The sequence below is a fragment of the Gorilla gorilla genome, chromosome 1, assembly GCF_029281585.2.
Source record: "Gorilla gorilla gorilla isolate KB3781 chromosome 1, NHGRI_mGorGor1-v2.1_pri, whole genome shotgun sequence".
Taxonomy (NCBI): Eukaryota; Metazoa; Chordata; class Mammalia; order Primates; family Hominidae; genus Gorilla; species Gorilla gorilla.
Window position 1 is genome coordinate 181,354,544 of NC_073224.2, and position 11,646 is coordinate 181,366,189.

General features: G+C 45.0%; 1 pseudogene; it reads left to right on the forward strand.

The window, feature by feature from the left end:
- Positions 1 to 278: 278 nt before the first annotated feature.
- LOC101145003 (adenylate kinase 2, mitochondrial-like) lies at positions 279 to 1,574 on the forward strand (annotated as a pseudogene).
- The last annotated feature ends 10,072 nt before the right edge of the window (positions 1,575 to 11,646 follow it).

Here is an 11,646-nt window from a genome sequence, read left to right on the forward strand (position 1 = left end):
CAAATTCTTCCAGCCTCTACCAATTACCCAGTACCAAGCTGCTTTCAGAATTTCAGATATTTTTATAGCAACAATCCCCCCTTCTTGGTACACATTGCCTCTCTTGATTCATTGTGTGTTGCTACAAAAGGATAACTGAGACTGAGTAATTTATAATGAACAGAAATTTATTTAGCGCATGGTTCTTGAGGCTGGGAAGTCCAAGAGCATAGTGCCAACATTTGGCAAGGGTCATCGCATGGTGAGAAGGACAAAGGTGGAAGTGAGAACATAAGACCAAAAGAGAGGGACCTGTGAGGTGTGCGAACTGGTGGCAGTGAGAGACTTCGGTGGACATGGCTCCCAGCGTGCCAGCGGCAGAACCTGAGTATCCTAAAGGCATCCGGGCTGTGCTGCTGGGGCCTCCCAGGGCCGGTAAAGGCACCCAGGCACCCAGATCGGCTGAAAACTTCTGTGTCTGCCATTTAGCTACTGGGGACATGCTGAGGGCCATGGTGGCTTCTGGCTCAGAGCTAGGAAAAAAGCTGAAGGCAACTATGGATGCTGGGAAACTGGTGAGTGATGAAATGGTAGTGGAGCTCATTGAGAAGAATTTGGAGACCCCCTTGTGCAAAAATGGTTTTCTTCTGGATGGCTTCCCTCGGACTGTGAGGCAGGCAGAAATGCTCGATGACCTCATAGAGAAGAGGAAAGAGAAGCTTGATTCTGTGATTGAATTCAGCATCCCAGACTCTCTGCTGATCTGAAGAATCACAGGAAGGCTGATTCACCCCAAGAGTGGCCGTTCCTACCACAAGGAGTTCAACCCTCCAAAAAAGCCCATGAAAGATGACATCACCGGGGAACCCTTGATCCATCGATCAAATGATAATGAAAAGGCCTTGAAAATCCGCCTGCAAGCCTACCACACTCAAACCACCCCACTCATAGAGTACTACAGGAAACGGGGGATCCACTCTGCCATCGATGCATCCCAGACCCCTGATGTCGGGTTCGCAAGCATCCTAGCAGCCTTCTCCAAAGCCACATCCTAGTATCAGAAGGCCAGGCGAGACTGCAACACTGCTCATCACCTGGTGGCGTGATCCCTGCTCTTAGGTGCTGGGCAGAGGGGAAGGGTGGTCAGGGTGAGGATGGTGAGGGAGGGCCGGTGAGGGGCTGAGAGGAATACTTGGAACAACAGCAGTGTTATTGTAGTGTGGCAGTTTCTTTTATACATAGGTGAGAGTTTTTAAAGTGTAAGGGAAAAATTAATTTTTTCAAAAACACCATGCTTGGAGTGTGGGGGTAGAAATAGAGAGACACAATATTATTTCTAAGGAATCGGGTTTTCATTTACTCTGGACTGGTGAAAATATTTTTTAAAGCCAGTGCTCTAAGACCTCAGCTTTTATCTCAGAACCCCATGGGTTCCAGACCAAGAGTACAGGAAATCAAATTGTTGTCCTGTCTGTCTATAGCTTGGAACAGGGAGGCTTTGATTACTGACCCTGGTTCCACACACTGTAAGATCAAAAAACCATTTCCACATTTGAAAGAGATGTAAGGTGTATTCATAGGGATGGTGGCTCAACAAATCAAACAAACTGGAATCAAGGGGAGGGAGAAGGGAATGAAATGGAAAGAGAGGCTGATTCCCTTCCCCTGACTTACCACTAATTTACTAGGCTGCCTACTCTCATGAGTAACCTCTCACAGCTACCCAGCACATGCCACAATCCTATGCTCTTGCCTTCTTTTATCTGCAATGTGTGAAGGGACTCTTTTAAATAAATGAGCAAGTGTCCTAAGCTATGTCATCCAAAGATTGTCCTTTCCATTCTCAAATCCTGTGACTGGGATCACTCAACAGCACTGTGATGTATTATTTTCAATGAGGTGCCTTTCTTAACTGACCAAATGCTGCCTTGTTTGGCCCCTAAATCAATAAAATATGTTAAAATTTGAAAAAAAAAAAAAGACCGAAAGAGAGGCACAAGGGTTAGGACTTGCTTTATAACAACTTGCTTATGATAACTAAGCCACTCCCACAGTAACAAAATTAATCCACTCAAGAAGGCTCTGCCCTCATGACCCAATCACCTTTTAGTAGTGCCCCCACCCCGCCACCCCAGCACACATGCACACACCACTATTGCTTTAGGGATTAAGTTTCCAACAGATGAACCTTCGAGGGAACACATTCAAACCATAGCAACACTTATCTATCATAGGATGTTGTCTAAAATTTCTCATCCACTGGAATTTGAAATCCATATTTGTCAATCTGATAGACTTTGATTCTAAATGTAACCTTCCCATTTACTAAATATGTGACCTTGGTCAAAGAATTTAACATCTCTGAATTTAGGTTTCCTCTTCTGTAAAATGAGAATAATATAATTTTGGAGCACTACATTATGTGATAAATGTAAAGCTTTTAACAGTGTGCATGATTCATTTAGATGCCCAGTGTGTTAGGTGTTGTGGTTTTCAGGATAATTGAGTTACACTCTTATCCTTCACCTTTGAAGGACTTACAACCTATTGAGCAATTAAGACAAATAAGCAGATACCTAACTGCAGGATGACAAGTGCTCTTCTCTTTACAGTGACCTCCTATAGATCAAGAAATAATGCACCCCAATCTGAGGAGCCACTTGCTGACCTCATGCATCAGTCCCATTCCTCAGGGCTCTCTCATAGCGCTCCTGTTATCAACATGCACTCTCTCCTCAAGGAATCTCATCCACTTCTGTGGCTATGCTGAAAATTCCAAAAATTTTATCTCCAGCCAAGATCTGACACATCTACTTGAATGTCTAATGGACATCTCAAAGTTAGTATGTCAGCAACTAAACTCTTAATCTTTTTATGTCCCCAAATAAGTTCCTTCTCCACAATGACTCAGATCAACAAATGTCTCTTATTTCACTCAGGTACTGCAATTACTTACGACAGAAACTCAGGGCCATTTTTGAGAATTCCTCATTTCTTGCCCAAACCACATTCATTCTCCCATCAAAATACTTCTTAATTTTATCCACTTCCTTCTACCTCCACTTTAACCACACTGGTCTAAACCATCATCTCTCACCTCGATTTGTGCTATAACCACCTGAGAAGCCTCCCTGAATCCCCTATTACTCTTCATCCATTTCTGGTTCTTCATCCAAATCTTTAAAAAAATGCAAATCTCGTTGACTTTTTTTTTTCTTTCATGAAAGAGGATTCTGGTTGTACTTAAAATCTAAATCTCTTACCATGGTCCATAGGCCCCAGATCACCAGGCCACCACCCGTCATAATTGCCTTGTTTTATCCTCTTTGCTCATCAGCCTTCAGTGACATGGGCCTTCCTCAATTTCTGGAACACACTAAGTTCTTCCTACCTCAGGCCATGGGTGCATGCTCTTCTCTCTGCCTTGAACAACCCCAGCCTCCCCCTTGGTCTAGCTAACCCATCTCATTCTTTCAGGTCTCTGCTTAAGTTTCCCTGTTGCCCCTATCTAAATCAGATATTTTAAATTTCAAGTCATCCCCTCTTACTCCTTCTCTGTTTATCTATTTCAAAATATCTATTTATTTGTATGATCATTGTATATGTTTATCTCACCTAAGAGACTAAAATTTCTATAAGGATAGAAACTATGTCAATTTTTTTGAATGATGAAATAAAAACTATTATTTTGTCCTTTGTTAGAGCTTTTATATTGAGCATATTTTACTAAGCATAGCAGGAGCTTAGTTAACATCCTGGCTGCTCAGGAGATTTTTATAGTGTATTTTATAAATATATAGATCTGGGGGCTTCAAAACCTATTGAATCAGAACCTTTTGGGGGTGGAGCCCAGAGATCTGCATTTTTAACAAACTGCACAAGTGATTCATTCCAATTTAGTTAGCCCATCTCTGATGCCTAAAACCAGCTAACCTCTAGAAAAATTCCGAAGATTGGAAACCAAAAGACATGGGCTTGAATTCTACTTTGTAAATTACTAAGTATGGAATTTTAGAAAGTCATTTAATATCTCTGATAGTTTCTATTTTTGGAAATTTGGAGTAATAAAAATATCTGCTTCAAAGTATAGCCGTGAAGCTCCAATGCACAATACATCTTAAAACATTTCATAAACTTCATAGTAAAGAAATGTTAGAATTTTTATTCGTTAATGATATCTTCCATATAGGGCTTGCCTCATCATTTCTGACAATCTAACTGGTGCAGCCCACACTTCTCCAATGCGATAGGATCCCTTTCCCTGTACTTCTGAAGAAGGACTAATAATAATAATTCACTGAGCTTTTTGCTTTTTTAAAGTTCCAGGCCATCATTACTTAGATCTGCATCATACCATACTCACAGCCTCACTAGCCCATTGGCTGCTAGGGAGGAAACAGCTCAGGCAGCAGCAGCAAACCCTGAGGGAGAAGGGGTGGCCTCACTTCCAGCAGGATGACAAAGATTGAGTCTCTGAACAGTAACAATGAAAGGCCACAACCAGGAATTGCAGGGAACCTCTGAGCAGTTTCTTAACTCTGATTTTCCCATGCTGAATCATTATAAAACTCCCTCAATTATTATTGGCTATCGCAAAATCAAGAAAACTGGACTCCCTATCAGAGATGTAATAATAACAATAATAAAAAGAACTCTCAAACCAAAGAAACTTGTTGTGCAATCTATGAAAATCCTGTAATCTCCCTGGCTTTTAGGAACCTTACATGTGGAGCAGGTACTTGGACCCAATGAATATATAAACAAGTAAATGAATGAACACAATTGCTTGCAAGACCATTGCTGGGGATACTTGTTTTTTGTCTTGGTGTATGGCACCCACAAGTTCTTGGTCTCTCAAGCCTAGGAGAGACTAAGATAATTAAGATACCTTAATTTGATGATTCCTCCAAACGAACAAATGAATTAACCCAACTGCTTGCAAGATTATTGCTGGGGTTACCTGTTTTTTGCCTTTTCTGTGTTGGTGCATGGCTTCCATAGGTTCCCAGTCTCCCAAGCCAAATGCCTTAATTTGATGATTCCTCCCAGGTCTTCTTAATTTCCTGTATCTTATTTCACTTCTCCATCCCATCTACCTGGCCTAGTGTACTAGTTGGGGTTCTCTAGACATACAAAACCAATAGGATGTGTATATACAGAGAGATTTATTTAAGGAATTAATTCATGATTATAGTGGCTGGCAAGCCCAAAATCTACAGAGTGGGCCAGTATGCTGGAGACACAGAGAAATGCTAACATATCAGTTCAAGTCCAAAGGCTACATGCTGGAGAATTCTCCCTTGCTCAGGAAAGGTCAGTCTTTGGTTCTACTCAGGCCTTCAACTGATCAAATGAGGCTCATCCAAATTATGGAGGTGAATCTGCTTTACTCAAAGTCTACCAATGTAAATGTCAATCTCATCCAACAGTCCTGTTACAGAAACATGTAGAATAATGTTTAACCAAATGTCTGGGCACTGTGGCCTAGCCAAGTTGCCACATTAAATTAACCATGCCATCTAGTTCAGTCTTTCATTATTTCTCACCTGGACTATTTCTTCAGCTCCTAAGAGGTCTACCTCCTTTTATTCATTAATATATTCATGCATTCATTCATTCATCAATCTGAAATTCATTTAATAAAGTATCCTCTGCGCCAGGCATATTTCTAGTGACTGGGGATGTGGCGGTGAACAAGACAACACCCCTGCTTTTACAAAACTTATGTTGTAGTTGGGGGAGATGACTAAAAAACTGGCTAACAAACACATAGGAAATATAATCTGAGGCAGTAGAAAGTGCTATTCAGAGAAATGAAGTTGGGTAAAGGAATAGAGAGTGGCCTGGAGGGACAGCTCCATTTTTTTTAAGTGGGGTCAGGCAAGAAGCCTTTGAGGGGTACTATTCTAGTAGGAATTGATGAAATAAGGGGGAAGACCAGGCAGAATACCATTTTAACACAGAAAAAAAGCAGACGCCAAGGTCCTGACAACCTTGGTGTGTTCTACGAATAACAAACAAAGACAAATGTGACTAAAACAGGTTGAGCAAGGGAAAGAATCCCAGGAGAGGAGTTTAAAATGTAGGCCTGTACCAAGATTATATGAGAAAAAGAAGATATTAAGGATGACTACATGCGTTTTGGACTGAGCAATTAACAAAACGGTGGTGCCGTCTATTGGGTGGGGAAGATTCAGGAAGAATGGGAACAGGACGCACATTTTCAAGAGTTCTACTTCCACCAATTTTGATGGGTTTATTAGATAACCTAGTACAGGCATCAAGTAGGATGTTGGATAAGTGAGCTGAAGCTCAAGGAAGAAGCTGCAGGCTGAAGATGTGAATTTGGAGTTATCAAATGTTATTTAAAGCCATGAGGCTGGAGAGGGTATGGTGAGAAGACATGAGAGGATTGAGACATAGGGGAGCTACAATCCTTAGGAGAGGATGTGCGTCTTCCTCTGCTAATGACTGTAGTTCCTCCTGGAAGAGAAAATGCATCCTCTTCTAATGCTTGTAGCTCCTCCTGGAAGAGGAAACACATCCACAGAAGGAGATTGAGGAGTAGCGTCCAGTGAGGTAGGAGAAAACCAGGAGAGGGTAGGGAGCGAGAACCAAGAAAAGAAAGTATTTTATAATACTGTGCCAAGTGCTACTCCTTCTAACAGAGTATTTAAATCTATTACATTTCTTGTGAATACTGAGGTATTTGGACTTCTTTCTAACATCTTATTTTATATTTCTATTTACCAATCTTTTTTCTTTGCTTCTTTATTTCTCATCTCATAGAAACTCCATGTGTAACTGTTTTAGGGGGAGTCCAGTTAGTCAGGCATAAACATGAATTTTTTTTTTTTTTTTCCTAGGAGTTGCTTCCAAACTATGCTGTTATGATGTTCTTCTCCCACTGGGTAGTGGCTCCCTTAACCGCATCTTGGCTAGATTACTTAATTTTCAACAACTTTTAGTTAATAGTATAATCTAATTATTTTTAAAACCTTAATTTTGTTTATTTAAAATAATTTTCCTGCCGGGCACAGTGGCTCACGCCTGTAATCCCAGTGTGTCCGGAATTGGTGGGTTCTTGGTCTCACTGACTTCAAGAATGAAGCCGCGGACCCTCGCGGCGAGTGCTACAGCTCTTAAAGTGGCGCGGCTGGAGTTTGTTCCTTCTGATGTTCGGATGTGTTCGGAGTTTCTTTCTTCTGGTGGGTTCGTGGTCTCGCTGGCTCAGGAGTGAAGCTGCAGACCTTCGCGGTGAGTGTTACAGCTCTTAATGCACTGCGTCTGGAGTTGTTCATTCCTCCCGGTGGGCTCGTGGTCTCGCTGGCTTCAGGAGTGAAGCTGCAGATCTTCACGGTGCGTGTTACAGCTCATAAAAGCAGTGTGGACCCAAAGAGTGAGCAGTAGCAAGATTTATTGCAAAGAGCAAAAGAACAAAGCTCCCACGATGTGGAAGGGGACCCCAGCGGATTGCCACTGCTGGCTGAGGCAGCCTGCTTTTATTCTCTTATCTGGCACCACCCACATCCTGCTGATTGGTAGAGCCGAGTGGTCTGTTTTGACAGGGTGCAGATTGGTGCATTTACAATCCCTGAGTTAGACACAAAGGTTCTCTTCCTCCCCACCAGATTAGCTAGATACAGCGTGTGGACACAAAGGTTCTCCAAGGCCCCACCAGAGTAGCTAGATACAGAGTGTCGATTGGTGCATTCACAAACCCTGAGCTAGACACAGGGTGCTGATTGGTGTGTTTGCAAACCTTGAGCTAGATACAGAGTGCCGATTGGTGTATTTACAATCCCTGAGCTAGACATAAAGGTTCTCCACGTCCCCACCAGACTCAGGAGCCCAGCTGGCTTCACCCAGTGGATGCCGCACTGGGCTGCAGGTGGAGCTGCCTGCCAGTCCCGCGCCGTGCGCCCGCATTCCTCAGCCCTTGGGTGGTCGATGGGACTGGGTGCTGTGGAGCAGGAGGCGGCGCTCATCAGGGAGGCTCCGGCCGCACAGGAGCCCATGGAGCGGGTGGGAGGCTCAGGCATGGCGGGCTGCAGGTCCCGAGCCCTGCCCCGTGGAAAGGCAGCTAAGGCCTGGTGAGAGATCCAGCTCAGCGCCGGTGGGCTGGCACTGCTGGGGGACCCAGTACACCCTCCGCAGCTGCTGGCCTGGGTGCTAAGCCCCTCATTGCCCTGGGCCGGCAGGGCCGCTCCGAGTGCTGGGCCCGCCAAGCCCACTCCCACCCGGAACTCCAGCTGGCCGGCGAGCGCCCCGTGCAGCCTCGGTTCCCACCCGCGCCTCTCCCTCCACACCTCCCCGCAAGCTGAGGGAGCCGGCTCCGGCCTTGGCCAGCCCAGAAAGGGGAACCCACCGTACAGCAGCGGGCTGAAGGGCTCCTCAAGTGCCGCCAAAGTGGGAGCCCGGGAAGAGGAGGCGCCCAGAGCGAGCGAGGGCTGTGAGGACTGCCAGCACGCTGTCACCTCTCACCAGCACTTTGGGAGGTCGAGGAAGAGCTCCTCAGATCACCTGAGGTCAGGAGTTCGAGACCAGCCTGGCCAAAATGGTGAAATCCCGTCTCTACTAAAAACACGAAAATCAGCCAGGCATGGTGGCAAGCACCTGTAATCCCAGCTACTCTGGAGTCTGAGGCAGGAGAATCACTTGAACTTGGAAGGTGGAGATTGCAGTGAGCTAAGATTGGCCACTGCACTCTAGCCTGGGTGACAGAGCGAGACTCTGTCTCAAAAAAAAAAAAAAAATCTTTTTTCCAAAAGATTTTTAACTTTTTGTTAAGAAAATTTAATGGAATTTTCAAATATGAACAAAACCAGAGAAATCCTATTCATGCTCAACTCTGATGTCATGTCAAGTGCAAAGCTCTCCTCTTGTGGAGGCTGGATAAGGATGAGTAGGAGACCCATCACGCCCTGCTGTCAAGGGGCTCACCCTCTGCTGCCTCCTCAACGATTTGTGCTCCTTTTGGAGACTCGCTCATGTCTTCTGCCCTCTGGCCACATTGATGTCATGAATTCCTCTGAAGCCTGCAGCTCTCTTTTCAACCTCTATTCTGTCCTGGGCCTGGAAAGATCACAGCACCCCCTTGCCATGTATCTCTTAATCCACCTTCCATGTCTTTCGGGAACTTGCAGCAGGGGTGGGAGCAGCAAATCCCAGACCCGATGGCAGCGCCCACTCCCTCTAATTACTCTCCAGCTCTCTCTTCTTGCTCCTTTTACTCCATACCCTCTCCTATTTGTAATTTCATGATTTATTAAGTGCTTACTATGGATCAGGCACTTGGCTCAAAGCAGGGAACAGGTGGACATGACACTAAACTGTGATGCTGGGTTATATATTTTACAGACTTGAATAATCATTTTTAAAATTCAATTTAGACGTCACCTCCCTCCAGGAAGTCTCTCCAGATTCTCCACGCTGGGCTATGTACTCTCCTGTGTATTCCATTCACATCCTGACATGTCTGTCCCAGAACACCCTGCATACTGCATTACCATCTGTTTACACACCTGTCTTCCCCACAGTAAACGGTGGGCCCCTGAGGGACAGGATTGTCTTATTTATGCCTTAATCCCTAGCTTGGTTCCTAGTACATAGTGGATTAAATAAAAGCTAAATAAAAGACTAATTGAATACATTTTCTTTATTAAGTCCTTCCGAGGAGGGTACCCATGAATAACACTTCTGAATAATTTGAGAAATAAGTCGATGAAGACGCAAGCCAGATAGCACTTTTACTACTGATAGATGCTATGTCAGAGGATGTAGCTTAGTTTGAAGGCCAAGTGGGTCTGCCAGGGAACCATGGCATTAAGCAGACGCCCACCCAGGTGAGGGGACACTGGGAGGGAGAATCAGCAGTGTACACTCCCCGTGGGCAGGCTTACCCCCAAGAGCAAGATGGTTCCTTCACAGAACAGAAACATCAGGCATCGGCAAGAAATGTTCCCTATTATTGACTGTATTGTGCCAAGCACTGTGCTAGATTCCATATCAGACTGCTTAATCTTTCCCAAAGCAGAGCGAGGTGAGTATCATTCCCATTCTACAGAAGAGGAAGCCAAGGTTCACAATGAGTAAGGAATTTTTCTGAGATTACAAATTGAGGAAGTGGTAGAGCCTGGTTCAGTTGTGTCGTTAATAATTATAGTTAATCCTAAGCCAAGGATTGTGGTAGGGGAGGCGGAAATAATTATGGTTGAGATGTATTTAGGTGCTTACTGTGTGCTAGGCATGGGGATAACATTACCACATTTAATCCTCACAACAACCCTATGAGGTAGGTCGTGGTTATTATTATTTCATTTTGGAGATGGGGCAATTTAGGCCAAGCTCGCACAGCTCAGGGAGGATCTATCCTCTCCACAGCCTTGATTTTCAAACACCTCCCCCTTGCCTCCTGATTCTCTTATCATCCCTGCCTCGGCTAAAGCATCAGCAAATGAACAAACTACGCCCAACCACTGGACATCTTTGGATCCTCTAAGACAAAAAGCTCATTTCTAGAACAGAGATAAAATCTCCAAAGCCTGGGCTTGAATCTTGTCACTTGTCAGCTGTGGGATTCAGAAGAGTGAGTCCTCTGTTTACTCACCTACCAAGGGGAAATAATAGTTCCCTCACAGAGATTGACTGACAGGAAAATGAATGAATGTGCTTCTTCACTAAAAATCACTTGAGGAGGCTGGGCGTGGTGGCTCATGTCTGTAATCCCAACACTTTGGGAGGCTGAGGCAGGCAGGTCACCTGAGGTCAGGAGTTTGAGACCAGCCTGGCCAACATGGTGAGACCCCTTTTCTACTAAAACTACAAAAATTAGCCAGGCATTGTGGCACATGCCTGTAATCCCAGCTACTCAGGAGGCGGAGGTTGCAGTGAGCCGAGATCATGCCACTGCACTCCAGGCCTGGGTGACAGAGTGAGACTCCGTCTCAAAAAACAAACAAAAACACCACTTGAAGAGGTTAAAGGATTTGGTGGGTTGACCTCTCAGGTCTCAGAGTCTCAGGCAGGAAGCAAGAGATCCTCTTGTTTCCCTGGAGGGTGGGTTCCTCTCTGGGTGTTAGTTTTGGTCTAGCGAGGCTGCTCCCAGGTGTCTTGCCCATGTCTAAGGCTGGAAAGGATGCAGAGGTTCCCCGCCTTAGGGATGACACTGGGGTCGTGTGATAGAAAGTGAAGGACAGACCTTAGGCTGGGGAGGGGCAGGGCAATGGGAGCGGTTGGGGGCGGGTCTAATTGCTTCTGAGAACACAAGAGCTCACCTAATCCTCCCAACAAACCTGAAAGGCCAGTATTACCTCTGTTTTTCAGAGAAGTGAAGATAATGAAATCAAACAAAACAAAACAAACAGGCGGTGGGAGGAAGTGTGTAGGATTGAGGGCTGGCAGAGGACTAGAAACAGAGTGAGAGAGTCACTGCAGATGGCCCATTCTACACTAGATGTGTCCACACCTCTGTCCGCACAGGAGAGAAGTGGATTCTGAAAGCTGGCAGTTCTGGTGTAAAGTTGCTAATAGTGTGCCCACTTATAAGGTAAAAGGCCCGAGGCTGCCTGAGGTCCACAACTGTTGGGTGGTAGAAGAGAGGCTGGAATTCAGGCTGGCCTGATCCCTGCACCAGTGGGGTCTCTTTTTCTATGCTGTTACTAAAGG